Source organism: Scylla paramamosain, unplaced genomic scaffold (assembly GCF_035594125.1).
Source record: "Scylla paramamosain isolate STU-SP2022 unplaced genomic scaffold, ASM3559412v1 Contig8, whole genome shotgun sequence".
NCBI classification, from domain to species: Eukaryota; Metazoa; Arthropoda; class Malacostraca; order Decapoda; family Portunidae; genus Scylla; species Scylla paramamosain.
In genome coordinates, this window is record NW_026973673.1 from 130,001 (window position 1) to 156,860 (window position 26,860).

Sequence of the window (26,860 nt, forward strand, 5' to 3'; positions counted from 1 at the left end):
CACGATTCCACGATAACGATACGATTCCACGATAACGATGCGATTCCACGATAACGATGCGAGTTTCCACGATAACGATGCGATTCCACGATAACGATGCGAGTTTCCACGATAACGATGCGGGCGCGGCGATAGCTATACGACATTGGCTACCTACCTACATAGGTACCAGGACGAACCCTTCCTCCCCAAGGGTCCACCCCAGTCCCTGGGTGTGAGGGCAGTGACGATGCAACCTTGCCGCGCCTCACACGGGTCGCCATGAGCAATGACCCGCCACACACCACTCCCCAACCACTGTCATGAAGTGAGCCCTTTTCTCCCCTAAAGGACCCCTCGTACTGCCAGTGTCTGGTGCATGGTGCACGGCGTGCCCTCGTTCATGGCGAGTTGTTCAGCCCGGCGTCATCGTAATCAAGGGACCCGTACACATCCTCCACCAGACTCTATGGAAAGAGCCCTTACTCCCCATAAGGACTCCCCCCCTCCGGGCAACATCTGGTGAGTGGCAGACATTGATCTCTTGCTTATGGCGACCCCTTGCCTAGTGTGAGGCGCTGCAAGTGGACGACTACTACTGAAGCTTGAGGCCGCAAAGGAAAAGAAGGACCTGCTGCCAGTTCTCTGCCTTGGGCCCTAGGCCGGACCCGACAGCCACCTTCTCCCCCCGTGCGGCGCCCAAGGCCGTCACGGCCCTCAACGAATTTTGGCCGAAAGTTCTCAAACGTCATTTAAATTTTGATTCGAATATAAAATCGTCGATGGTAAATGAAAAGTGGCTTTAGTTTGAAAGTGTGCAAGAGTGGGCTGATCAATGAAACAAGATGAGGCAGCTTTGCTCCGGAGTATTTGAGTGTACCTTGCGTGTTTGCTGCCCGTGAATATGCGCTTGTTCGTGTGTGACTAGAGAGAAACAGTAATCCAGTGGTAGTGACTATTTAATAGGGAACTTAACAAGATTAGATACATTTCTGGATGAGTGGACGTAGGTTTGCATGTCTTGTACACGAACTGTCATCTGTAGACATACTTTTTTTTTTTTTGATAGCTGCTATTATGCTCTTTAAAAAGTAAGAAATAGATCGTCAATTTTTTTTTTTTTTTTATCATCACATCGTTAGCACTTGATGACAAGAAGACACGGAGTGACGAGTATATACACTTGTAAATTTGTGGGCGGCCGAGAGAATGATATTAGTCATCTCGAGATGCTTAGGGACACCTGGACTGTAAACATGCAACCCCTCACCTGAAACGTGGTAAAGAGAGCGGCAGAGCCAGCGTTAATTCCCAGTGGGACCATAACCCTCAGCCGGCCAGGCCTGTGGCTTGCCTTGGCCCAACAGGCTGCGTCGCTCATGCCACCTCAACCACGCCTTGCATTGCTCACGCGCTTTTTAGTTACTAATTGTTATATATATATATATATATATATATATATATATATATATATATATATATATATATATATATATATATATATATATATATATATATATATATATATATATATATATATATATATATATATATATATATATATATATATATATATGAGAGAAAGAGAGAGAGAGAGAGAGAGAGAGAGAGAGAGAGAGAGAGAGAGAGAGAGAGAGAGAGAGAGAGAGAGAGAGAGGGGTTGGGGGAAGGAAGCATTCGGCCTGGGTGAGGGACTGGAGGGACTAGCAGTAACACGTGAAGGGCAGACCAGTGTGTAGGAGAGTAACATAAGATAACGTAGGGGGGGAGGGGAGAGACAGTTTGAGTGAAGGAAGAGAGTCTTAGTTGGGTGGGATGGAAGGGAGTGGAGGGGGGGGGCAAAGTTTGGGTGAAGGAAGTACAGTGTTAGAATGAAAGATGAGGGGCAGACCGTCCTGCTTTGCTTATGATGCTGTTTATTGAGAGCAGGCTCCTCTTGCCTTTCATCAGTTTTGAAGTTAAATGTTTTAAATTTGTGTATATTAAAAAATCTCCAGTTCCTGTCAACACGACTGCATGTTTTTATTTTATTGTTTTATTTTATTTATTTATTTATTTATTTATTTACTTGTTTGTTCTTTTGTTGTAATTGCAATATAAATATAATATAACTTGAAAGTGTGTGTAGGAGAGTGAGGTGTCCGGCAGTGTTTATCACGTCACCAAAACAATGTCAAACCCTCCGCCACACCTCGGGACACCGCCACCCAGTGGGGACAGAATCCAGGGCCCGCCACGCTCCGCCGTGAGGGAGGGGCTTGTGCCTCAGGCGATCGTGGACAGAGTACAGGGTTAGAGATGTCTCAGTTTCGCGGCGCCGACCAATGGGAGACGTGGCACTCAGGCAAGGATAGGCTGATTCCACCAATCAGCGGCGCGGCAAGGCGAGGGGCGGGGCAGGGAGGGGATGCCTCCCCGCCACCACGCGATAAAGATGGCGGAGTTTCCAATATATATATATATATACGAGTATATATATATATATATATATATATAGAGAGAGAGAGAGAGAGAGAGAGAGAGAGAGAGAGAGAGAGAGAGAGAGAGAGAGAGAGAGAGAGAGAGAGAGAGAGAGAGAGAGAGAGAGAGAGAGAGAGAGAGAGAGAGAGAGAGAGCGTGTGTGTGGTACTTAAAGTTTGGATTCTTCTCTCCACTGCCAAACTTATTTTTTGCAAGTACAGAGGCAGACATCTGCCACTCACCACTCCACTCCGTCAGTCTGTTAAGCTCCTCCTCAAGTTCATTGCAGTCTTCATCGCACGTCACCTTACCACCTAACTTTGTGTCATCTGCTAATTCAACTTCCACCACAGCCTGTTAAACTATCACTCGCATCATGAAAACACCCTTGAAAACCTCAACAACTTCCACCACAGCCTGTTAAGCTATCACTCGAGTCATGAAAGCACCCTTGAAAACCCCAACAGCTTCCATCACAGCCTGTTAACCTATCACTGGAACTATGAAAACACCCTTGAAAACCGCAACAACTTCCACTATAGCCTGTCAAAATTCCACGGACCGAAAAAGGTAACAGAGAGCATACAAGTACGATGTATGGTATCCCTTGGTCACCTTCCTTTACCACTAGCATCGTGAATGAAGGAAAGCTCAAAAACTTCCAGTAAAGCAGACTGCAAATTGTGGAGATGAGACGGCGGAACGTTTGAGAATATCAGTCCCCGTGTTCTGAACCACTCCGGCTCTCGTCACGACTGTTTTCCAAGGCCACACAGAGACGCTTAGCCGGGTTCTCAAGAGTGTTTCTCCTGCTAGTAATGCAGAAATATTGTTAAATCTGTCACTAGAACCGTAAAAAACAACCTTGAAAACGCTCTGCTCTCTCATGAAGACTGTTTCCCGAGGCCACACAGACGCTTAGCGGGTTCTCAAGAGTATTTATCCTTTAATAATGTAAAAATCTTGATTGTGTGTCAATAAAACCTGTATTGTATGCAGAGACTTTTGAGTGCAGTGAAGGTGCGGCACGAAAAAAGTTTCAGAATATAGTTCATGGCGGTGAGTGCGGCGTGAGTCACGGGGCGCGGCGGAAGGCGGTCAAGAGGGAAAGGGTTAAGGGATGAAGTTAAGGGGGAGGAAGTGAAAGATAAGGGGGGTCAAGGGTAAGTTGTAAGAGTTGGTGGATTAAGAAGGGAGGAATGAGAGGGGAGCAAAGGGGAGGAATTAAGGGAAAGGAGTCAGGGTTTTGGAAGGGGAGGGCAGGGATGGGTACGAAGGTAGAGGAGTGGAGTAATTAGAAATGGGTAGAAATTAGGAAGGGAAAGAGTTAAGGGAGAGGGAATAAAGGGAAGGAGAAGGAAGGGGAGAGAGGTAAAGAAGCTATTTCTCTCTCTCTCTCTCTCTCTCTCTCTCTCTCTCTCTCTCTCTCTCTCTCTCTCTCTCTCTCTCTCTCTCTCTCTCTCTCTCTCTCTCTCTCTCTTATGGCCATAATCACCCAACATCTTGTCCTCCTCCTCCTCCTCCTCCTCCTCCTCCTCCTCCTACTCCTATTCCTCCTCCTCCTCCTCCTCCTTTTCCTCTTTTTCTTCCTTCTCTTCTCTTTTTCCTTTGCTTCTTTCGTAATCAACATTGCGCTGTAAAAATTTCACATAAGACTTAAGGATGATAATGACGAACAATGATGATGATGATGATGATGATGATGATGATGATGATGATAATGATGATGATGATGATAGTGGTGGTGGTAGTGGTGATGGTTTTGGTGGGTTTAGGAACAATAAAAAAAAAATGAGGATGATAAGAATGAATGATGGTGATGACAATGATGACGATGATGGTCGTAAGTGATGATAATGATGGTGATGGTATTAATGTTGATAATGGCCGCGGATGAAGACCATTTCTCAGTGTAGTCATTAGGGTCATCACTGCCAGAAGGACGAGAAAGAATGGCGATGACCTCGTGAAGATGGTGACGACAGTGATGGTGGTGATGATGATGATGATGATGAGGAGGAGGAGGAGGATGAGGAGGGTGATAATAATGATGACAGTGATGTGCATAATGAAGATAATGAAAATGATGAGAAATGTTAATTGTATAATGATAAGCCCTGTATTGGTGTGTTACTCGTGCCTGTACATTTCCTTCACTGACACACACAAAAAATGTAATGAGTCATTTGCTAAGTGTTTGCTGTAAGGCTTGGATCACTTAGTGCCGCGCGGCGCCACTCCAGTACGTAGCGAGCCCAGGAAGAAGAAAGAAGGCGGAGGTCCACCCAGGCGAGCCGTTCCCGCATCACACAACTTACACGTTCATTTCTCGCAGAGTAAAGCAAAACACAACAGATGTGTAGAGAGACTCTAGACAATATCCAGAAACATTTCTGCCCGCAACCCGACTACTTTCCTGAGGCTGTAGTTGAAATTACACAGATTTTCAGGGTGTTTGTAAGGTTCTAGTGACAGACTGATACGGTCTCTACAGCATCATCGGGAGAAACAATCTTGAAAACCCGTGTAATTATCTCTGTGGCCTTTGAAAATAGTCTGGTGAGAGAGCAAAGCTTTTCAGAACACAGGCACATAACCTTGCTTCATGCTTCATGAAAAAACAAGTGCATTTATGATGCCTGAGAATGCCTTGTTGCATTTCCCCCATTAGCCTGTCTCTCATTGGTGAAAACACCCGCACTATATGTATTACGTTATTTCATTAGACTCAAGTCGCTTTTTCAAGTCTACATAAGCCTCAATAAATACGAGAGCTGTGGTGGTGACCTGCTTCCCGACTGCCAATCAGAGCGTTCTATTTTTCCGTTTTCTTTCTTACTCTTCGTAAAGCTCATGTATCCTTCATTTGTCCTTACTTCTTGCCTCACAGTGTATTGGTAAGTGTCTTCTACTGCTAATATAACCGTGATTCTATTATTTTGTATCATTACAAGTAGTATTGCGAGAGTGGCTCTGTTCTTAGTGACAATTACCTCAGCACACCTTCCACCAATCAGCGCCAAGTATTCAAGTCACGTGATACTCTCTCCTCGCCGTCTCCTCAGCCATTCGCCCTGCGCCCGCTGACGTGACGGGTGGAGCTCCGGTTGTGTTACGGCGGTGAAGTGGTGTTGCGTCTGTCCTCGGCGGGCATGTTGTGGTGGACTACGGTGTGGAGGGAGAGGTGGATGTGAATATGGCTGGCCTGTTGGTGGATAGGGAAGAGTGGATAGTGGAAGAGAGATGTGGAGAGTAGGAAGGTGGAGAGGGAGGTGGAGGTGGCTATGGCGGACGTGACTGGGTTGAGGTGGTGGTTGTGGTGGTGTTTGGTGTGTGTGTGTGTGGTTGTTGAGGATGGAAGTGGTTTGGATGACTAGGATGATGGCGTGACTGGCTGGTGATGATGGTGGTAGTTGCAGGGGTGGGGGTTGGAATGGTTGTAGGGGGTGTTGGTAGTGATGGTGAACGTGACTGGCTTGTGGTAAAGGTGGTTGTGGTTCTTGGGGATGGTGGTGGTTGAGTAATAGTGGTGGGGATAGCGGACGTAAAGGTGTTGTGGTTGTTGGGTGTGGTTGAGGGTTGGGGTGGTGGTGGTAGTTGGGAGTGGTGGTGTGGTGGTGGGGGCGGTGGCGGTGGTGGTAGTGGTGATGGTGACGCTACAGTTGTCAGGGTTTATAGAGATGGTCGTGTGTGTGTGTGTGTGTGTGTGTGTGTGTACTCCTGTAATCAGCAAACTGCAGTCACTCGTTCGCTTGTTTCACCTCCCTGCTTCAGGCCTTCCTTCTCTCCCCTCCTCTCCCTCCCCGCTCCCTCGCCTGCCTGCCACCCTCTCCCCTCTCTTCCTCGCCTGCTCTCCCCTGCTCCTCGTATCCTAGGTGAGTGTTACCTTATTTGAGTCAATATATATAATGGTTTTTATTTGAGATTGAAGCTCCACACGTAATGAAAGGTAGTAATTTGTGGTTTTGAATGCTGTTATTGAACTATTTATGTAAACTTGCCATAGAAAACTAATTATTGTGAAATGTGTGTATATTTCAAAAATTTCATCTATATAATGACCTGTGTGATGTGACGTTAGAGAGAGAGAGAGAGAGAGAGAGAGAGAGAGAGAGAGAGAGAGAGAGAGAGAGAGAGAGAGAGAGAGAGGTTGACAACAAATGAGGCTATATTTTAACTTTCCTGACACTGTGATGATGAGAGTTATGTGATTGAGGTTGCAGTTCAGTAAGTTGAGAAGCTGAGCAGATAAGTACAAGTACACCACCTGTCTGTCTGTCCGTCTTTGTCAGTCAGTCAGTCAGTCTGTTGATGGAGGACTGGTGGAGAGCAATCTGTGTCTGTCTGTCCGTCTTTCAATCACTCAGTCAGTCAGTTAGTCAGTCAGTCTGTCTGTTGATGGAGGACTGATGGCGAGACTAATGTGTGCCTGTCTGTGTACGTGATGCTTCCCTCCGCTGTTTCATTACGTAGACAAAATACATGAACAGGAAATACTGGTTTTATTTATTAATGGACTGGTGTGGTGGCCGCAGCCTGTTCCCCTACTCGGCTGTTTGTCACGCCAGCAGCAGGAACATTTGTGATTCAAAGGTAGCGTGATATGAGTAGGCTTCAAAGAAAGTTTGAATCAAGTCCATATATACAATTTATTTACACCAACAAGAGTTCTCTTTAAGGGATAGTGTAGTAACGTGGTGGTGATTGGTCTCTGATTACTGGAGAGACTAACAATACGTCACTGTGTTTCGTATCAGTGAAACAGCGACATTACTTCACTTAGTTTTATAATTAGTTCAGTCTATGCACACACTAACGCTGCGACCCTCCGTCGGCCGTCAGGGCTCGCAGGACGCGGTCACTTTCAGCGATCGTCACTCCCTCTCTCCTCTCTCTGCCTCTGGAGGTGCTGCCGGCTAACATACAGCGGACGTACAGTAGACATAACATCAACATTTGGATCAGAACCACGTGGTCAGGATGGCGCCTGCTGTTGTGTTAGTTGGCGATATTTGTTCAGACAAACAACAGGGAAGTGTCCTGTGCTAAATAAACAAAGGACAACTTCCGTGATGTTTAACAGAGTCTGTTCCTGCCTGTCCTTACCTACCTATGGGTACAAGCCCTCTCTCATTTACTTTCACCGCCATTCCTCCCTCATCCCTTCCCATACGGTTCTCTTCCCCTCCCTTCCCCCCCACCCTCTCTCTCTCTCTCTCTCTCTCTCTCTCTGCAGACGAGTGGAGTTGTGTTGTTTGGTCAGTTTTTCTAATGTGTGTGAAGTGGTTGGGGTGGGTGGCAGGAGCGTGGAGGGCGTCACGCTGGTAGTGTAGAAAAGAAAGCGAGAGAAAAGTAATGCGGTGCAGGTACTCAACAACTTTGTTGATCAAATTAGAAACTTTCTTGCTTTTCTTTTTTCCGGCGGCAATAACGAGTTATATTCCACGTCTTCTTGCGCTCTTTTCCGATACTTCTTTTCACGGAGTTATTCGTTTTCCTGTCCTTCTCTGGTAATGGCAGTGGGGGAGTCCCTAGCAGGCGTCTTGCCCATTATGTTTATGACTCACGTATAGCTGAGTGCGTGATGAGCGGGTAACTGTGTGAGGCCTTTATGACTGCAGCGAGAGGAGGTGGTGGTGGTGGTGGTGGTGGTGGTAAAAAGTAAGATCATCATCATCAAAATCATCTTCATATTACTACTAACAATATTCCTCTAGTTTCATTTCCTTAACTAAATAACCACGCGACATATATTTTCTTTCATACATTTCCTGTTTTTTGTTTTTTTTTCCTAACCATCATCATTTCAAATATTTCCGTACCAGCGGCATGCTCGTACATTTATTCGTTTATTTATTTTTCTTCCTCGCGCGGTTCCCCTTCCCTCCCCTCACCACTTTTCTGTTCCCACGCTCGCTCCGCCGCTCGTTGTTTCGCCCCCTCCCCTTAATTATGTTATGCGTGAAATTGTAAGCGATTGTTCCGCGTTGATTTACTTTATTCCCCTTTGCTTGTGTTCGCTGCTCTCGCTTCGGGGTTCGGCGCGTTAACAGAACAAACCGAAGCCATGGTGAAAAAATATAAATGGAAGTTGAATGGAGTGAATAAAAAAGTGTGGGAAAATGAACAACTGGGTCTTTTATGGTGTGTAAGTGCGTTATAGTTGTGTGTGTGTGTGTGTGTGTTTTACCTTGCCTTTTTTTCTGTCCATTTTTCCTTTGAAGTTTGCTAATTTAAGTTTTTTTTTTATTCATCTTTTTTTTTTTGTTTTAAATTAAAATTATTTTATATATTTCTTTCTTTACACCTTTTTTTTTTATCTCATCTCATATTTTCATCCTTTTTTTTATTTATTCTCTCATTTTCTCTATTTATTCTCTCATTTTCATCCCACGCGTTCATTTTTCTTTTAATTTGTTTATTATCGTCTCTCTTCCTCTCTCATTTCTTACCTCCTCTCTCCCCCACTCTTTCTTTCTCTTCCTCTCCCAGCCTCCTTCCCTCTCCCCATTTATTAAGACGACACGACATTTTTTGCCTCTCCTCCAATAGTTCCCTTTAATAAACAACTTTCCCTGTGTTCCCATGACCCACTTTCCTCAACCCGCCTTCTTCTTTACCCACAAGTCTTCTCGCTTTATTCCCTCAGTCCTCCCGCCAACTCTCTTAAACGGCCACATATATCAGCTCTTAATTAAACATAGTAGCATCCTCCGACTCTCTCTCTCTCTCTCTCTCTCTCTCTCTCTCTCTCTCTCTCTCTCTCTCTCTCTCTCTCTCTCTCTCTCTCTCTCTCTCTCTCTCGCTTTCGCTTTCTGGTATTGTCTTCTTCCTTCCGATCTTGCTCCCTCCTCCTCCTCCTCCTCCTCCTCCTCCTCTGCCAGTTGGTAATCAAAGAAAACAATAAATCTCGTTATTGTTTACGTAAATGAAAAAAAAAATGCACGGTTAGGTTATCTTGTTATCTTTAACCTCGTTCTTTGCAATGTAGGAGTGAACTCAAATAAACTGTACGTTCTCGCCACACCTTTAATTAACTGTCTCGAGGTCAGAACAGGAGGAAACAGGTGCGGCTGCTCACGTCTGGTCGTCATCAAGGTCAGCAAACTTGTGTAAACTTTGTGTTCCCTAGAATTGTGTTTAAAAGTTAGTGGAATTGGATTAAAAAAAATGATGAAAAGGTAAAAAAAAAAAAAAAAAAAAAATTCATCCTTGCACACATTTTGCTAGGTACGTTTTAGGTATAGATATGTCTTAACTTTCTCTGGTGAAGTTTATTCCTTTCCTTTATATAATATTATGGGGGATGTCTTTTCTCTTTTTATCTCCAGTAGGGGAAAGGAAGGTACGATGGTCATTCGCTGTATTGTGAGTGGCATCTTATTTATTTATTTTTTTTTTTTTTCATGTTTTCTCTTGGAGGGGAGAGGGAGATGAGAGAAGCACAGGCAGGAAAAGCATTCGTGTACTCTAATATCAGTTTGGTTGTATGATGCGTCGCTGTTTCTTTTTTCACTACAGATTCTATTAAAATACTTCATGGATTTTTTTTTTTTTTTTTTCACCAAGCGTCACTTTTTCCCCAAGTTCTTATGCCGCTAACACGCTATGAAAATGAAGCCCCGTGTTTGCCGCCTCACTGTCCGGCATGGCGGCGTCCCGAGCCGGTGCTGCTGAATGAGTGGGTCGTGGGAGGAAAGAAAAGCAACACACGCCGTTACGAAGTCAAGTAGTTAGAAAGTTAAGACGACGCGCGACAAAATAAGAAAAAAAAAAAAGCCTTGCAAAGATGAAGAGAATGCAGACATGATGAGGAAAGCAGCCTGAACGAGACAAACTGAGTCTTTTTATTATCTTTTCTCTCTTTCTTTTGGTTCAACTCTTTTGTTTCAGAATGAAGAGTGAAGTTTCCTCTTATTCTGCGTCTAATTTGACATGCATGTGGAGGCGCTGGTTATCGGAGTGAGTGATATACTAAAAGTCGCCACTCAACATCAAGTACGAGCCAGTGGACAGGTATGCATGATTCAGACGTAAAGAAAGGCCAAGGTTCTTATGTGTACTAGTGCTGTCCTTCTAAATATAAGTGAATATCCCTGTTCTGCATGTGATGAAGAGCCCCTACAAGAACAAAGCAGCTGAATATTCAAGAAAACGGTGTCTGAGACGTGTATGGATAGTAAATGGAAAATGGCTTAAAAAAAATATAAGTTGAACGCACAAAAAAAAATCTACAGCAGTGGTAGCAGAAGAAGAACAAGAACAAGAAAAGAATAACAAGATTAAGAAAGTAACAAGAACAAGAACGAGGGGAAGAATGAACTGAATAGAAGCAACGTTTTCAAACAGCACATCATAAATAAAGCAGCAATACCGTAAAATGTCGCTGCAGCGTAAGCAGTATAAGCACACATCACATTACCAAGGCCAGACGAGGACAGGCAATTTTCGTTCCCCCACACAAAACAGAAAGGAAAGATGAGCAATGACCTCCTTTTACATTTCCCTATTTGAGTTTGTCGTACTGCTGTCATTAAGCGCCGCGTGCTCGGAACCCTCCCCTTTATGTGCCAGTGGTGTAGCGTAAACCACTCCCTCGAAAATCGAACGACCCCACCACTTTTGGATTGTAGTATTGGACGAAGGCAAAGTTTACATGTTAAACATCGTTGTACCTTCAGTGTCCCAATTACAATCACAAACAGACTGACGCAGGCCACACACACAGAGACATTCTGCCGCGGACAAACATGATCAGGTGCATTGGATGGTGGACACACACACACACACACACACACACACACACACACACACACACACACACACACACACACACACACACACACGTAATACTACAAACGAAACTGTTCCTCTACCCTGCGCTGCGACCGTGAAGGCTGCGACGAACTGGTGAACTGGGAGAATGGAAGGGAAAGAATGCCACGCATTAAATAAAAAAAAAAAAAAAAATTTAAATACGATTTAGAATAGAAAATCCTTATACCCTCTTTTTCCCATAACAGAAAAGACCGATTTTCCTTCCCTTGATATCGTGAAAACATGTCAAATTTACACTCTGAGAGACTATACGTAAACTGATAGTCGTGTTTGTACGAGAGCTGGCAAGGAGCGAGGCGCGGGTAAGGGGCTGGAGCTTTGGCATGGGGAGTGAAGCAGGTGCAAGGAGGAAGCCTGGCGAGAACAAAGGGATGAAAGGTAAACGTGAGAATCAACTGAGTGCTTAAGAGGTGTGAAGAGAGAGCAGGAGGAGGTGATGGAGGTGGAGGTGGAAAGAGGAAGGTAAGGATTGAAGATATAAATATTCCCCCTTTCTTTACCTTTTTTTTTTTTTTAGTTCCTTTCTTTGTTTCACACCTTTCTTCCTTCCTACATTCATGCAGGTATTCACTGTCGTACCTTTTCTTTACTCTTCTTTTTTTTTCTCTTCCTTCTTTTTCTTCATTCTTTATTTTTTTCTTCTTTTTGTGTATATATATATATATATATATATATATATATATATATATATATATATATATATATATATATATATATATATATATATATATATATATATATATATATATATATATATATATATATATATATATATTAGTCTTTCTTCTTTCATTAACGCTTTATTTCCTTTCTTCCAATCCTACTTTTTTCTTCTTCCCTTCCCCTCATCCTTTCTGTAACCATCTCTTTCATTTTTACTTTCCTTCTCTTTAATTCATGTCTCTCTTCATTTTACTCTTCCTTCGTACTTTTTTTTCATTCATTGATTCCTTCTATCCCTACTAGATTTATCCTTTAATCGCACTGTATGTCCCTTCTTACCATTCTTCTCCCTTTTCTTCTCAATACCTTTTTTTTTTTTTTCCCAGGCATCATTTCTCTCCCTCCAGTTCAATCATATGTTCTTTCCTTCTCATTTTCCTCCATTTCTCTCTGCCACCTTTCCTTCTCGTGCACCATTCCTTTCCTTCCTATCTTCCTGCCTTCCTCAGATCCTCTCTCCTTTCCCACACGCAGCAGAGTGATGAGAAATGTCTGCAGGCAAGATTTAGAGGATTTCTGAGGACCTAGACTTGCGCAGCTGAATAAAATGACAAATTATGTATATGTGCGTGCTTAGCCATTAATTTATGCCTGAGCAGTTACCTTCAAGGGACGTTGTCTTCCGAGCGCTGGTGGCCATGCGGGAGTTTAGCGTCATGATCAATCACAGCCAGACTAGAGACGCGGGAGGTGGAATTGTTACCGGTGAGAAAAGTGTAAGAGGCAGACCAGTAATTGTGAACGACTCTAGGTAGGAAAAAGGGAGTCCGTTGTGTAACTTAATCATTCACTCACTTATGTTAAGACTGTGAGATGTATGAAATGTAAATGCAAGTTCGATAATTTACTACAGTTGAGAAAATTTATTATGAAGGATCCCTGCGAAAAAAATAAATAAAATAAAATAAATAAATAAAAAGTCAGTAACCTTACCATTCACTCACATGAATGAAGACTTAGAGAGGCATGAAATATAAATATGCACAAGTTCAATAGTTTACCACATCAGAAAGAAACCTTTGAAAACTGTACCATTCACTCAAATAAATTAAAACTTATAGAGGAGAGGTATAAAATATAAATGCAACCTCAATAATAATAAAGAGATGTTTTACTTGAGGGCTTCTTAAGATAAATTGGAGGAAGAGGGGAGGAGAAGCAGGAGTGTGGCTTGGAGTGGAGAAGGAGACACACTGGAGGAGGGAAGAAGGGAGGGAGGAAGGAGGCGTGGAGGAGAAAGGTGGAAATTAAAGGCATTTTGAGGGTGGGAAGCGATATGACAACACTGGTCCTAAGAAAATGAAAACCGAAGGAGGAGGAGGAGGAGGAGGAGGAGAGACAAAAATATGAGAGGAAGAAGAAACGTTGACGGTGTTAGAGAAGAAAAAGAAGAAAAAGAAAAAGAAGAAGAAGAAGAAGAGGAGGAGGAAAAGGAGGAGAAGGAGGAGGAAGAAGAAAAGGAGGAGGAGGAGGAGGAGGAGGAGGAGGAAGGAAGGAACATAAAAAAAATGAGAGAGAGAGAGAGAGAGAGAGAGAGAGAGAGAGAGAGAGAGAGAGAGAGAGAGAGAGAGAGAGAGAGAGGGGGGGGGGAGAGGAGAGAAACAGCAGCAGCAGGAGTTGAAGGAAACAAAGAAAAGACGGAGAAGAGGAGGAGGAGGAGGAGGAGGACGACAACGACGAAGAGAAAGAAGCAGACGAAGAAGATAAAAATAGAAGCAGAAGAGGCAAGGCAACAGCGGGAGGTGAAAGAGACATCCATGTTACTGTTTAATCCGATTTTATGAACCTACCGTAAAATAAATACACTCTCTGGACGTTTCCTCCTTTGCTTCCCGGGGGCAATTTGGAGGCTGTCGCAGGGAAGGCTGTTGTGGTGTGTTGGCGGGCCGGGACAGCTGGGTGGCGGTGAAGTGTCCGGCGCACGTGGGGATGCTACTCTATTGCTTGTTGGTGCCAGATCAGTTTTGTACTCCTGTTTGAAGAGGATCATCCCATTTGACGTGGAATTGCTGGAAAGAGAAGAAAGAGGAGGAGGAGAAGGAGGAGGGAGACTAAGAAAAAAGAAAAGGAAGAATGCAAGATACTAGCGAAACAAAATTTTAATATATTAGGGGCAGACAAATTCACATGTTGTTTATAGAAGAAGAACACGTGGAGGAAGAAGGGAAAGAGAGGCTAGAAAGGGGAAGAGAAAGAACACAATATACTAGAGAACTAGAAAAGAAATTAATGTAAATAATAATAATATATATATATAAAAAAAAAAGATCAAGAAAGTTCCCAACGTTGTCAATAGCAGTAATCGAAGAGAACAGTACCAACAGTTACAAAATGACCATGAGAACACTAGAAAAAAAAAAGGTTCGAAAAAAAGGAAAGAACAGAACGTGCGCGTATGAAAACAAACGAAGAACAAGTGGCTGGCATGACGCAAGTGGCTAGTCACGGAATAACGCAACAATAACATCACACCTAGCAATCTCGTGGAGCTCGTTACGGCAACACACAGATCAAAACGCAGGTAGGAGTAATGAACTTACGTCAACCGGAACAGGAGACAGAAAAAAGGAGGTTGTAAAAATATTAACCTAACTCTTTCTATAAAATTATGAAATATGAACATCCTAAAGCAACGCCAGCGAAGTGAAAAGCCTTGTTCCCCAAAAAGTGACGCAAAATAGTTTCCGCCGTCATTAGTACACCTGCACCTCGCCGCACGTGTCGCCCGCAAGGAAGGTGAAAGGCGACACGCTCAGGGTGACACGCGCGGGAGTTTTTACGTAAGTAGATACCATTCACCATCCCAGAGAGAGAGAGAGAGAGAGAGAGAGAGAGAGAGAGAGAGAGAGAGAGAGAGAGAGAAGCGAACAGGGACAGAAAGATTAACAGACAGATAAACAGTAGAGACAAGATAACAATGTGAGATATCTTGAAATCTATGGAATACTACGTCTTCCTATATATATAACATTAGCTTCATTACTGAGAAGACAGTGACTAAATATAAATCAAAGTAGTAGCATGAGTGACAGAATCTATATGCGTCGTGAACTCTGTCATTACTCCATTGCTCTTTTTTTTTTTTTTTTATATGCTACAATTGTATAACTTTCCACATGACATACACTATTCATCTGACATTTTACAGCAACCACGAAACGGAATATTACGGTATACTTTCCCAGTCCTCGTTCTCGGCACTGACACCTTGATAACACAGTGAAGTATATTATTAGCTAAAGCCAAACTCCTTGAAAACCTCTCAGTGCAGACAAAGAAACCGCCAAGCTGACTGTTCGACTCTTGACCAGCAGGGGCACAGGAAACGCAGGTAACAGTGCAGGTGTTTATTCACAGAAGGTGTGAACAGAAGGCTGGAGGTAGGTGATCTCCCGGCGCCAGGCCGCGCACTTCAACTTAACACTTATGACTGAAGCCTAGCTCGTTCACTCATTCACACAACTAGCTAACAACCACACACCTCCCCCGAGACATAAGGAAGATTCCTTATCTTTGTTATGGCTACCGTAACACATGAAACAAAGTTACAATGATTGAAGTACAGAAAACACGGTACATATACACAAAACAAACACAGCGTACAATGAACACGTACGACTAATCGTAGGTGCTACGGTGCCACCGCACCTGCAGTCGTCTCGGCTCCCTACGCTGTCGGCTGCTTCGACGCTCTGGTTGCTCTCGGCCACGGTGTACCCCGTTACCCTGATGCTCCGGGCTGCCGGGATGGTGGTGTTCCTCGTGACCCTGATGCTGAAGCGCTGCACCGCCATGAGCGGTGTGCTGCTCGACAGGAAGGGGAGCAAGAGGTCTGTGTGGGCGTAGGTGTCTTCTATTACGCCACATCACGCGACCGCTGCCCATCTTGATGAGGTAGTCTCTCCTTCGCCCAACAGCCACGATGACACCCAGGCGATCCCAGAGGCCTGTCGTGTGATCTTGAACGTCGACGTGGCCACCGAGGTGCAGGAGAGGAAGAGTACGGGCGGACGCGTCGTGGCGAAGTTTCGCTTTCTTCCTCAGTCGCTCTGCCTTGGCGTCGCACTCATCAGCAGCGCGCTGCCACTGCTGAGCGTATGAGCGATGATGAGCCGGGACACAGGACCTCATAGGATGACCGAAGAGGACTTGTGCTGGTGATCGCCCTTCCGCCCTCGGAGTGTTGCGCAGTTCCAGCAACCCGCGAGCGAACGCATCCTCGTCCAGGTGTCCCTGCTGTGTGGTCGTGAGGATCAGCTTCTTCACGGACTTGACCGCTGCCTCGGCGTGACCATTGGAGCGTGGATAATGAGGTGAAGATACACGATGCTCCACCCCCCATCGAGCCAGGAAGCGCCGTACCGATGAAGAAGTGAACTGCGGTCCACCGTCAGTCCTCAGGAGAACAGGCACGCCCGTGTCGGCGAACACACCCCGAAGGACACGAACGAGCTGATCAGCCGATGCTGGACGTGAGCATGCAGACACGTGAGGCCACCCAGACAAGCGATCTACATACACGAGGTATGTACGGCCTGCTGCGTGGAAGTAGTCTGCAGAAACTGACTCAAACACCCTGCTGGGTGTGTCCGTGTCCTGCCAGAGAGGTTCGTTGGCTTGGCTTGGTAGGAGTGGACGGCATAGTGAGCATCCAGAAACGACGTTCTCAACGTCTCTGTCCATACCAGGCCAGTACACCGTTTGTCGGGCCCGTCGCTTGGTGCGCTCCATCCCCTGATGACTGTCATGGAGTCGCTCTAGTGTTTCTCGGCGGAGGCTGTGAGGAATAAGAAGCCTCGGCCCGTAAACCACCAGGTCGTCGTCTACGGCCAGCAGACTGCGCACCGGCCAGTACGTACGCAAGCGGTGATCGAGGTCGTGGCAATGATCAGGGAAGCCCTCGATGATGACGTTCTTGAGCAAGCAGTACTCCCCGTCTCTTGCTGCTGCGGCACGTACCATTTCCACAGTCTGATCCTGGAGTGGTGCTAAGCGGACGCCGTCCTCATTGGTGGCAGATAACGCTGAGATGACCGCTGAGTGGAGAGGGTCGAGGTCACCAGAAGTAGCAGCATCCTCTTCCTCCACTGGGTCCTGTACTGGAGCACGTGAGAGGGCGTCGGGCACACAGTGTGTCGATCCCTTTTGCCAGCTTGCTGTGAAAGAATACTGAGCAAGCTTCTCCCTCATGCGCTGCAGCCGCAGGTTCTCTATTTCTCCCAACAACTTGCTATTGAGGAGAGGTATCAGCGGGCGGTGGTCGAGCACTAGATCGAAGTGAGGGAGTCCTTTCAGGTAGGTGCCACATTTCCTGACTGCCCAGACGATTGCAGCCATTTCCAACTCTATTACTGCATAGCGGCTCTCTGTGTCTGTAACAAATCTTGACCCGCATTGCACCATCTTCCACTGGTCACTGTGCTTCTGCAGGAGAACGAATCCAAATCCGTGCATCCTTGAGGCGTCAGTCTGTAGCATCGTTGGTAATGATGGGTCGAAGTATGCCAAGACAGGTGGGCTGACGAGACACTGTTTCACCTTCTCAAACGCCTCTTCATGGTTAGGAGACCAGCACCAACTGTTCTTCGGGCGTAAGAGATCTCTGAGGGGTTGTGCAGCTGCAGCCACAGCAGGAGAAAAGCTTCCAAGCTGGTTTGTAAGACCCATGAATGATCGTAAGTCGGTGATGTGCTGTGGTCGTGGGAAGTCAGAGATTGCCTTAACTTTCTTTGAGTCTGTCGTGTAGCCTTGTCCAGAAACAGAGTAACCACAGTAATCTACCACTCTTTCCGCGAATGTAAACTTCTGTGGGTTGAGAGTGATGCCGTGCTGGTCACACCGCCGCACAATCTGAATGACATGGGCTAAGTGCGCACTGTAGGTGGAGTCATAGGCCAGGATGTCGTCCACGATCTTGATGGTGTTAGGTATGTCGCCGAGAGCTTGGTCTCCTCGACGGTTATACTCGTCTCCAGACGAGACGAGACCCATAACCGCTCGCCGAAACTTGTACCGACCCCAAGGTGTTATGAAGCAGGTTAAATCCTGGTCTTCTTCTCTAATGGGGACTTGAAAATACCCCATCTTGGCATCAAGAGTGGTGAACCAAACTGCTCCGGTCCCGATCGAGGCGATGGCGTCATGAGGTGAGCGCACTGGATACACGGGCCTCTTCACGTAACGGTTGAGTCGTGTCAGGTCAACACACAGCCTTACACCAGATGTCTTTTTTGGGACAGGCACGATGGGGTGGCACCATGCCGTAGGGTAGTCCACACTCTCGATGATTCCCTTGTTAAGCAGCTCTTCCAACTGGCTCTTAATTTCTTCACGCCAATTGTAAGGGATTGTACGAGATGCTGTTACGGCGAAGGGTCGAGCGTCGTCTGTCAACTCGATGGCCATGGATCCACCAGCCATTGCACGTAAACCTTCCTTTGCTTCGAAGACGCTGGGAAAGGCCTTGATCACAGCAGCAGCGTGCCCCGCACGCTGCTGTGGCGTTGGGTCGTAGGAATGAGGCCAGCTGATCACTTCTGTGGGCGTAGATAGAGGTGGCTGCGAGGCGGTCGGGTACTTGATGGAGCTGTTGCCGGTGTGCTGTTCTTCCCTGCGTAGCGGTCGGATTTGAGCCGGAAAATCTTCGGGGAGGATTCCGAGAACGATGGAATCGTACCAGCTAAGCAGCGCCCCCTTCACCTCCTTCACCACGCTCACAACAGTCTCAGCTTCCCTGTCGCCCAGTTGCAAGTGCGACGAGAAAGTTCCTACACAGGTGAGGGGGTGATTACCGGCAGCATAAAGTCCATCACCATCAGCGGGCGCCAAGCTGGAGGGCGGGATTCCAAGGAGTGTTGCCGTGTCGAGGCCAATAACGGTCGTTTCGGCCCCAGAGTCAGGAGTCCACGTAATCTTGTCTCTTCCAGCGGGATGTGTGGCGGTAATGAGCACCTGGGGCGCAGGTCGTGCCGTCACCGTCTTTGTGTATACGCCTGATAAGAGCTGGTATACACTGGCACTGGCTCCCCGCCTCGGGCCTGCACCGCGATGAGGAGAGACAGTTGAGGAACTCCTCGAAGCTCCTCGTCGTTTCCTCACTGTCTGCTGACATACACTCGCAAAATGCCCTCTTTTCCCGCAGTTACGACACACTTTATCTATTGCCTGGCATCCCCTTTTGTCACTGCGACAATCTTTGCCACAACGATAACAGCCCGTGGGGCTTGAGCCCCCGAAACTGCCCTTCCTGTAGTTCGAGACAGCGTTCACACCATGGCTCGAAGAGTGAGAGCCGCCCCTTAGTACTGCACTACACTGGTTAGCGCTCTCTGATGCTCTGCAAATATCTATGGCGTTTTCAAGGGTGAGTTTCTTGTTTTCCAGCATGCGTTTCAGAGCCACTTCGTCTCGTGTCCCAACGACAATTCTGTCACGCAGCTGATGGTTTATGCACTGGTCGCAAAAGTCACAGAAATTGGCGATTTCCTTTACAGCACATAAAAAGTCGTCAAAACCTTCTTGCGTTTCTTGCACGCGGGAGTAGAAGTCTCTTCTATCCATGATGATGTTGCGCTGGCTTCGCAGGTACTCACACATTGCATCGAGGATGGTTCTTAACTCCGCGTCTCTCGGTAAGCTTATCCCGTAGCGAAGTGTACGGGTCCACTCGTCGTCTAGGACAGCAGCGAGTGCCGCCCTCTGCTCAGCCAGGGAGAGACAGTCTATCCTGGCGAGGGTTACGTATCCTTCAAACTTATGGCGCCACGTGTCGAACTCACGTAAAGATGCTGACGCCGTTAAGTGAGGAATGATGGTGGCGGACGTCGGGAACCTCGCGCCCTGGGTAGACGTGCTGCGGGCTGTGGTTTCGCCTTCATTGCTCGCCGTGGTGCGACTGGGAGCTTGTGTCCCCACTCTCTCCAGCAGCTGGGTTAAACGCTCCTCGCGAGCCTGACTCTGCTCCGACTGTCGCGCTAGCAGAGCCTGACTCTGCTCCGACTGTCGCGCTAGCAGGGCAGCCAGCGCCTCCAACTGCTTCTCCATTCTGCGCCGTACCCACTGCAGCCTTGTCCTGATCCTACTCACTGCGCCATGTTCGACTCTTGACCAGCAGGGGCACAGGAAACGCAGGTAACAGTGCAGGTGTTTATTCACAGAAGGTGTGAACAGAAGGCTGGAGGTAGGTGATCTCCCGGCGCCAGGCCGCGCACTTCAACTTAACACTTATGACTGAAGCCTAGCTCGTTCACTCATTCACACAACTAGCTAACAACCACACACTGACCATCCGTGTCCAGTGTGAGGGCAGTGATACAAATCAGTGCACAGAGGTGATTTTATTTACGTGTTGGTGTGAGAGTCAATTGTGGTGCAGGGATTGGTGGTGGTGTCTGCGTCATATTACAATTATCAGGAACAATACTACCGGAAGTTGAGGTGTTTCATCATTGGCGAAGCGTGAAACGTGACTATGCCTTCCTAACGCTTCATTTGGTGTGATAACGATGATTAGCACGAAATGTTCAGGATGTAATATAAGCTTCCATACAAATACTAGCTAGTCACTTTCGAATACACACACAAACACACACACACACACACACACACACACACACACACACACACACACACACACACACACACACACGTTTTTTTATTCAGTAGAGGAGAGTTTATCATTAACTAATTCTTGTATCAGTGTACGTATATATATTTTTATACTGAAGCATCCTAGTGGTGTTTTTTTCTCACATAATTACCTGCACCCTAGTAATTGACGTGTGACATATAGCCTGGCTTTTATATGGACCAGTCTTTTTTTTTATCAATTTTTCTGTTCCTCTTAGTATTTACGGATGGATGTCTGCCAGCATCAAGCCGTCATCTGATAATTAAATCATTCTCCCCGAAACTTCTTCACGCTGCTTCCCAAACTTGCACGGAGCGATATTAAAAGTTTCATTGCATTATCCTGCTTAGGTTGATTCCGTTATTAAGCGATACCGCAGCTTGTCCTCTTCAAGTCCAGTCCTGCTCGTAATTTCTCGCGTGATATATTTTGCCGCGACAACGGGTGTCCTACAGCGTGCCTTCAGGATAGCGGAGAAGTTTGCGTCCTTGTGTATTTCAGCAGATCACATTCACATTTTTCTGTATTAACTTTCACGTCTTCTGTATTAACTTTCACCGCTACAAGACACGTCATTCTTTAAGTAACCACTCCGGGATGTATCTTTTGTTCTGCAGCCACGTCTAAATACTTTACTGGCTAAATATTGGAAGGGCTATTCTTTTATTTATTTTTGTTTCGTAGATGTTTGAAATTATTTTAGGCAGTGCTATTTGTGCACTGAATTGTTGTATACCGCAGTAAATGTTTAAATTATTAAGTGCTGAAATTAAGCTGGTGTTGTTATTGTGTACGTGTATTCAGTGTGAGTTTGGATAAAATATGTATGGTTAGAATTATTCATGTTGCTGGAATACAGAATTGAGTTTATAGCAGGAATGTGGAATTATAGATATGGGTAGAATTACATGAGTGGATGAAATATACACAAAGGTGGAATTCACTCAGTTTTTTTCTGATATGCTAAGCAACGTAAAGTAATTTTGTTTTGTTTTTTCCACCGATTCATACAACCAAGATTACAATTATGGAAGTACTGACTGGCATAGTCTGTCACGATAAAAAGAAAAAAAAAGAGTTCCCTGATAGATGGAAAGAAAAACAAAGACAAAGAAAATTAAAAGAAAAAAAAGAGAAAAAAAAGTATAATTAAGAAGAGGACGAGGAAAAAGACAAGAGGGAATAGAAATAGAAACTTAATAATACTGAACTATATGTAGTATTCAATTGACCTTTACTGATGTATAAAAGAGAAGGAGAAGAACAGGGAGTAAAAATAGGAGCTTAATAATAGTGTATATGTTGTAGTACTGAACTGATCTTTACTCTTACTCAGCCTGCACTGTCCCCCCTACCCACCACCCCTTACCCCTTCAATGTGCATGGCCGACACTGACTGCAGCATAAGAAGTGTGGTAATCTCAGCTCACATGTCACCTTGTCCACTGGTGGCACTCGTGGAATGTTTAATGCTTTGCTTGGACATTTCGACAGAACTTCCCCAGGTTGCGTTTTCTTTGCTGCCCGGTGCGGGAATTAGATGTTTGTGGTGAGCAGGTGTTGATTTACAAGATTCGTTCTTCGTTGATACTGTCCTTCTTCTTCTTCTTCTGTTTCTCCTCCCTCTTTTTTTCCTTTATGTCCTCCTTCTACTTTTCTTTTTCTATTTGTTTTCTTTCTTTTCTGCCTCTTTTCAATTTTGTTTTTGTTTTTGTTTTCTTTTCTTTTTCCTCCTTTGTATTTTCCTCTTATTTCTACTCCCTCTTTTCTTCCTTCTCCTCGTCCTTCACTTCTTTTTCTATTTTTTTCTTTTTTTCTTTTCTTGTCTTATTTTTCCTTCCTCTTTCTTCTTCTTTATCATCTTCCTCCTCTGATTCCTGACAAGAAGCACATTGTATACCAGACGTCTCGAGATTCATGCATGACCCTGAGTTTTGTCAATAAATCGAAGAAGAAGAAATGTACTTCAGAATCTTATGAAATGTCTTACCGCTTCACCAAATCCACGAACAGAAACAACAATTTGCTCGATCCTGCGAAGCTCGATAAAAGAAAGTGTAAGAATAAGATTTTTTTTTGGGGGGGGAAGGGGGCATGATGAAGCTGTGTATATATATATTTTCTTATAAGAATATGGATGTGTTGAAAATATTGATAGTTGTCATTTATAGTAGAATGCGAAGTAGATGAGTGAATGAAATAAGTACATATGTGTAGATAGAGAAGTCACTTGAATAGACAAATAGTTAAGTCACATGAACTAATCACACAATCCTGAATAAAAAATAAAATTGTGTAAACGAGTAGATAACTCATAATAGATAAATAAATAGAACAGATATAGAAGTCAGATAAATAGAAGGATAAAAACAAACACAAATTAACGAAACAAAACAAAACAAAAACAAGAAACATTAAAAAACCTTCAAATTCCAACAAACGAAGGGCGAACACATGCACCACAGCTACACTCAGGCAATGACACCAATGACGCTTCACTAATCAAGATGCCAACACTCAAGAAGAACCAGTGGCCGTGACATTACCGACTCCTGACTAATACACTGGCGGCCCGCAACACGTGACACCTGACGGCCCTGCAGTGAGGGGCGGGGTGGGGAGAGTGGAAAGGCCTGGCGTGTGAGAGAGGGTGGAATCTCTCTCTCTCTCTCTCTCTCTCTCTCTCTCTCTCTCTCTCTCTCTCTCTCTCTCTCTCTCTCTCTCTCCTCGTACTTTTGTTGCCCCGCGCTCAACTTCGGTGCACCGCCACACAGACGCGGCCGAATTACAGAAGCGACGTAAAATCCAATTCGAAATGAGACTTGTCCAGTTGCTACCATGATACTGTCTACTTCTGGGACTCGCTATCTGTATGAGGTGCCCCGTCACACAAGTAAGCGGCTTTATTGGGGCAGGAGGACACGGAGGATAAAGAAGAGGAGGAGGCCAGAGGGTACAAAGGAAAGAGAGAAAGAGAGGGAGAGGGCAACAGTAGCAAGAGAGAGAGAGAGAGAAAAAAAGCACGTATATGTTATGCAATCCTCGTAAAGTGTTTTCATTATTCTTTTGGAGAGGAGAGAGAAAAATTGAACGTGTGAGGGGAAGGTTTAGAGCGTCGAGGAGGGAAGTGAAGGCAAGGGCCGTGGATGGAGCATAACGAGCGAGGCGAGGAGGAAAGTACAGTGAAAAGGGAACGTTGAGTCGACAGTGAAAAGTTTATTACGTGCTTTCTGTCTGTATAAAACGCTTGTAAAAATGGACTCTATACCCACGCACGCGCGCGCGCGCACGCACACACACACACACACACACACACACACACACACACACACACACACACACACACACACACACACACACACACACACACACACACACACACACACACACACACACACACACACACACACATTAGTATTTCCCTCCTAGATTAGACTTACCTTTAGGATTAATGATAAGTTTTTCCCCACCCCCTATGTACATTTTCAGTTTGTTAACTGCCTAAATGATAAACCGTTTATTATAATTATTATTATTATTATTATTATTATTATTATTATTATTATTATTATTACACACACACACACACACACACACACACACACACACACACACACACACACACACACGGACCGGTACAGACTCAGTGCGATTCCCACCATGGTGCGAGCCATCAATCGATAGTATTTCCCTCCTAGATTAGACTTACCTTTAGGATTAATGTTAAGTTTTCCCCACCCCCTATGTACATTTTCAGTTTGTCAACTGCCTAAATAATAAACCGTTTATTATTATTATTATTATTATTACACACACACACACAGAGGTGGGGGGAGGAGGTGGTAGTATATATACAATAGGTACGTTTTTTATTCTTCATTTTTCCTTTTTAAATTTTATGTTTCCTTCCCAGACGCCAAAATGTCAGACGTACCTGCATGACAGTCACTTTAATATTTCCTTCCTGCGAGCTTCGTGTCAATTTAGGGAAAAGTGTCTTAAACGCCACGGCTTTTCCTGCATGAGTGCTTGTAATATCAACGTTTACGGGGCTAAATGAACACATGCTTGCACACACACACACACACACACACACACACACACACACACACACACACACACACACACACACACACACACACACACACACACACTGAATTCTAGACGAGGTGCAGGAAATACTTTCTCTCTTTCAATGTTATTTTTTTCCCTTCAGAGTGACGTGACGTGCACATAAAACCAACACGTTATCAGGAAAGGAAAAGTTATCTCCTTTTCCTCCTCCTTTCCAGTCCCTTCTTTCCTACTGCTTTCGTTACCCACTTCTTTTTTTTTATTTCTTTTAATCCTTTTCCTGATTTTTTTTTGTGTAATCATTATTTTATTCCTTTTTTTTCTTTTATATCGTCATCAGATTCACAAATATTATGTTTAGATACATTAATTTCATCACTTTTTCACTCCTTTCATCAACCACTTCTTTTTTTTATTCTTTTAATCCTTTACCTGACATTCATTTTCTTATATAATCATTATATTTCTCCTCTTTATCTCGTCTCCTCATCAGATTCAAGGTCTCGAGTCTAGATGCATTAATTTCATCATTTTTCTCCTCCCCTCCTCAGACCTCGTCGAGAAGATACACACCTGGGCGTCTCCAGGATCCTTCTGACACACAGAAGCCCACGTGTCCATTACAAGTCGCTCAGATAGAAATGAGGTAAGGATCAAGGCTTACCTAAGATCTGCTCCCTGTCCCTCCCCCCTTCTCTCTTTTTGTATTATTCTTTGTATTAATTATCTCTTTGGCGTCATCTGTGTCCTCTTAGTGTGCGTCTGTTCTCCTCATCCTCCTTTTTTTTTCCTTCCTCTTCCTCCTCCTCCACCAAGAGATAGTATGCAGCCATCCTTGAGAGCTGAGGAAGGGGAAGGAGTGAAAGGAAGTGAAGAAGAGGCACAAGAAGAGTAGGAAGCTTGTGCAGGGCGGAGAGGAGCAGGCAGTGTGTAGGCTGGAGGAGCAGAGGCTTGTTAGATGAGATTACTGGGCGGAATGGGCGGCACGAGGGAGGTGCGTAATTACACCAACCAATAACTGCAAACGTAAACTTTCGGGTCGTGGCGCCTGAATTACCGCCAATAATTATCTGGCAGCAGGCGATTCCCACACCCTGGCCACCGCTTTGCCGCCGCCCGTGACTCTGACTCCCGGCCGGCAATGCAGCTCGGGTTGTTCCTCCGTCAGTAGAAGCAACTATAAAGGAGGTTTAGTGGAGGAAAGCTTGTATTGTTGTCAGTGTGGCGGGTTTATGTTATCACGTGTAGTTGTATGTATCGAGAACACCTGAACATCATTACCTGTAGTTGTTTATATCGAGAACACCTGATTCGCTTCTCGTGATAAGTTATGATGGTCTTAATCAGTGAATCGTTTTGTCTCTAACATCATGCACCGTTGCTGTCATATACTGTGTTCTGCTTTTGTTGCTTTTCTTCCTCCTCTTCTTACTCTTTATTTTCCTCCTTCTCTTCCTTCTTATTTTTTATTCTTCTTCTTCTCCTTGTTCTTGTTCTTGTCCTCTTTCTCGCTCTTTCACTTCTCTCTCTCTCCCTCCCCTTCTCTTCCTCCTCCTCCTCCTTCTCCTACTCCTCCTCCTCCCTCCACACAGACACACTTCCCCCCTCTTCCACTTCCATTTTCACACCTACAATTGCGCTACAAACAGCAACATAACAGCAACAACAAAGACAACAAAATGAGGGCAACACTTCACTCCACAGACTGCCTTTACTATGCGTCTCCTGACACGGACAGAGTAACATCAGTGAAAGATCAGAAGTGAGGGACAACTGACACTGCCTCTGTGAAACGCACCAGTGGAAACAAACTCACCCTAACCTCGTCTTTTGCGTCTTCCTCCCCCACCGACGCCTTGAAGATTACTTAGAGCGTGTCCAAGGAAGGAAGGGGGATTTTGCAGGTTGGTTTGCTGTATTACTCTGGCCAGTGGATATCGGGTGGACGAGAGAGACGCTTACTGGGGTCTGCTGGGTAGTCTTCATGTGTGATATGGCTGGAAACTGTACTCGGGAAGGTGGCTATACATAAATTCAGTTGCTTCTTAGATATATTGAGTTAATTCTTAGAGATCATTAAGTAGGGATGCTTGAAAGGTTTAGATTTTCAACGGTATCGCTTTGGTGGTTTTGAGAAGAAAATCAGAGGTCATTTTT

The 26,860-nt window shown here is 45.1% G+C and overlaps 2 long non-coding RNA genes across 2 annotated transcripts in view; one reads left to right on the forward strand and one right to left on the reverse strand.

The window, feature by feature from the left end:
• The window catches only part of LOC135096845 (uncharacterized), a 23,340-nt gene extending 8,057 nt beyond the window's left edge, over window positions 1–15,283 (reverse strand). Inside the window, exon 1 of the long non-coding RNA XR_010265108.1 lies at window positions 13,791–15,283. This is a non-coding gene — a long non-coding RNA (uncharacterized LOC135096845). The remainder of the gene's footprint in view (window positions 1–13,790) is intronic.
• Window positions 5,977–26,860, forward strand: LOC135096846 (uncharacterized). Its single transcript, XR_010265109.1, has 3 exons — window positions 5,977–6,314; window positions 25,255–25,349; window positions 25,520–26,860. It is a non-coding gene; the product is annotated as an uncharacterized LOC135096846 (long non-coding RNA).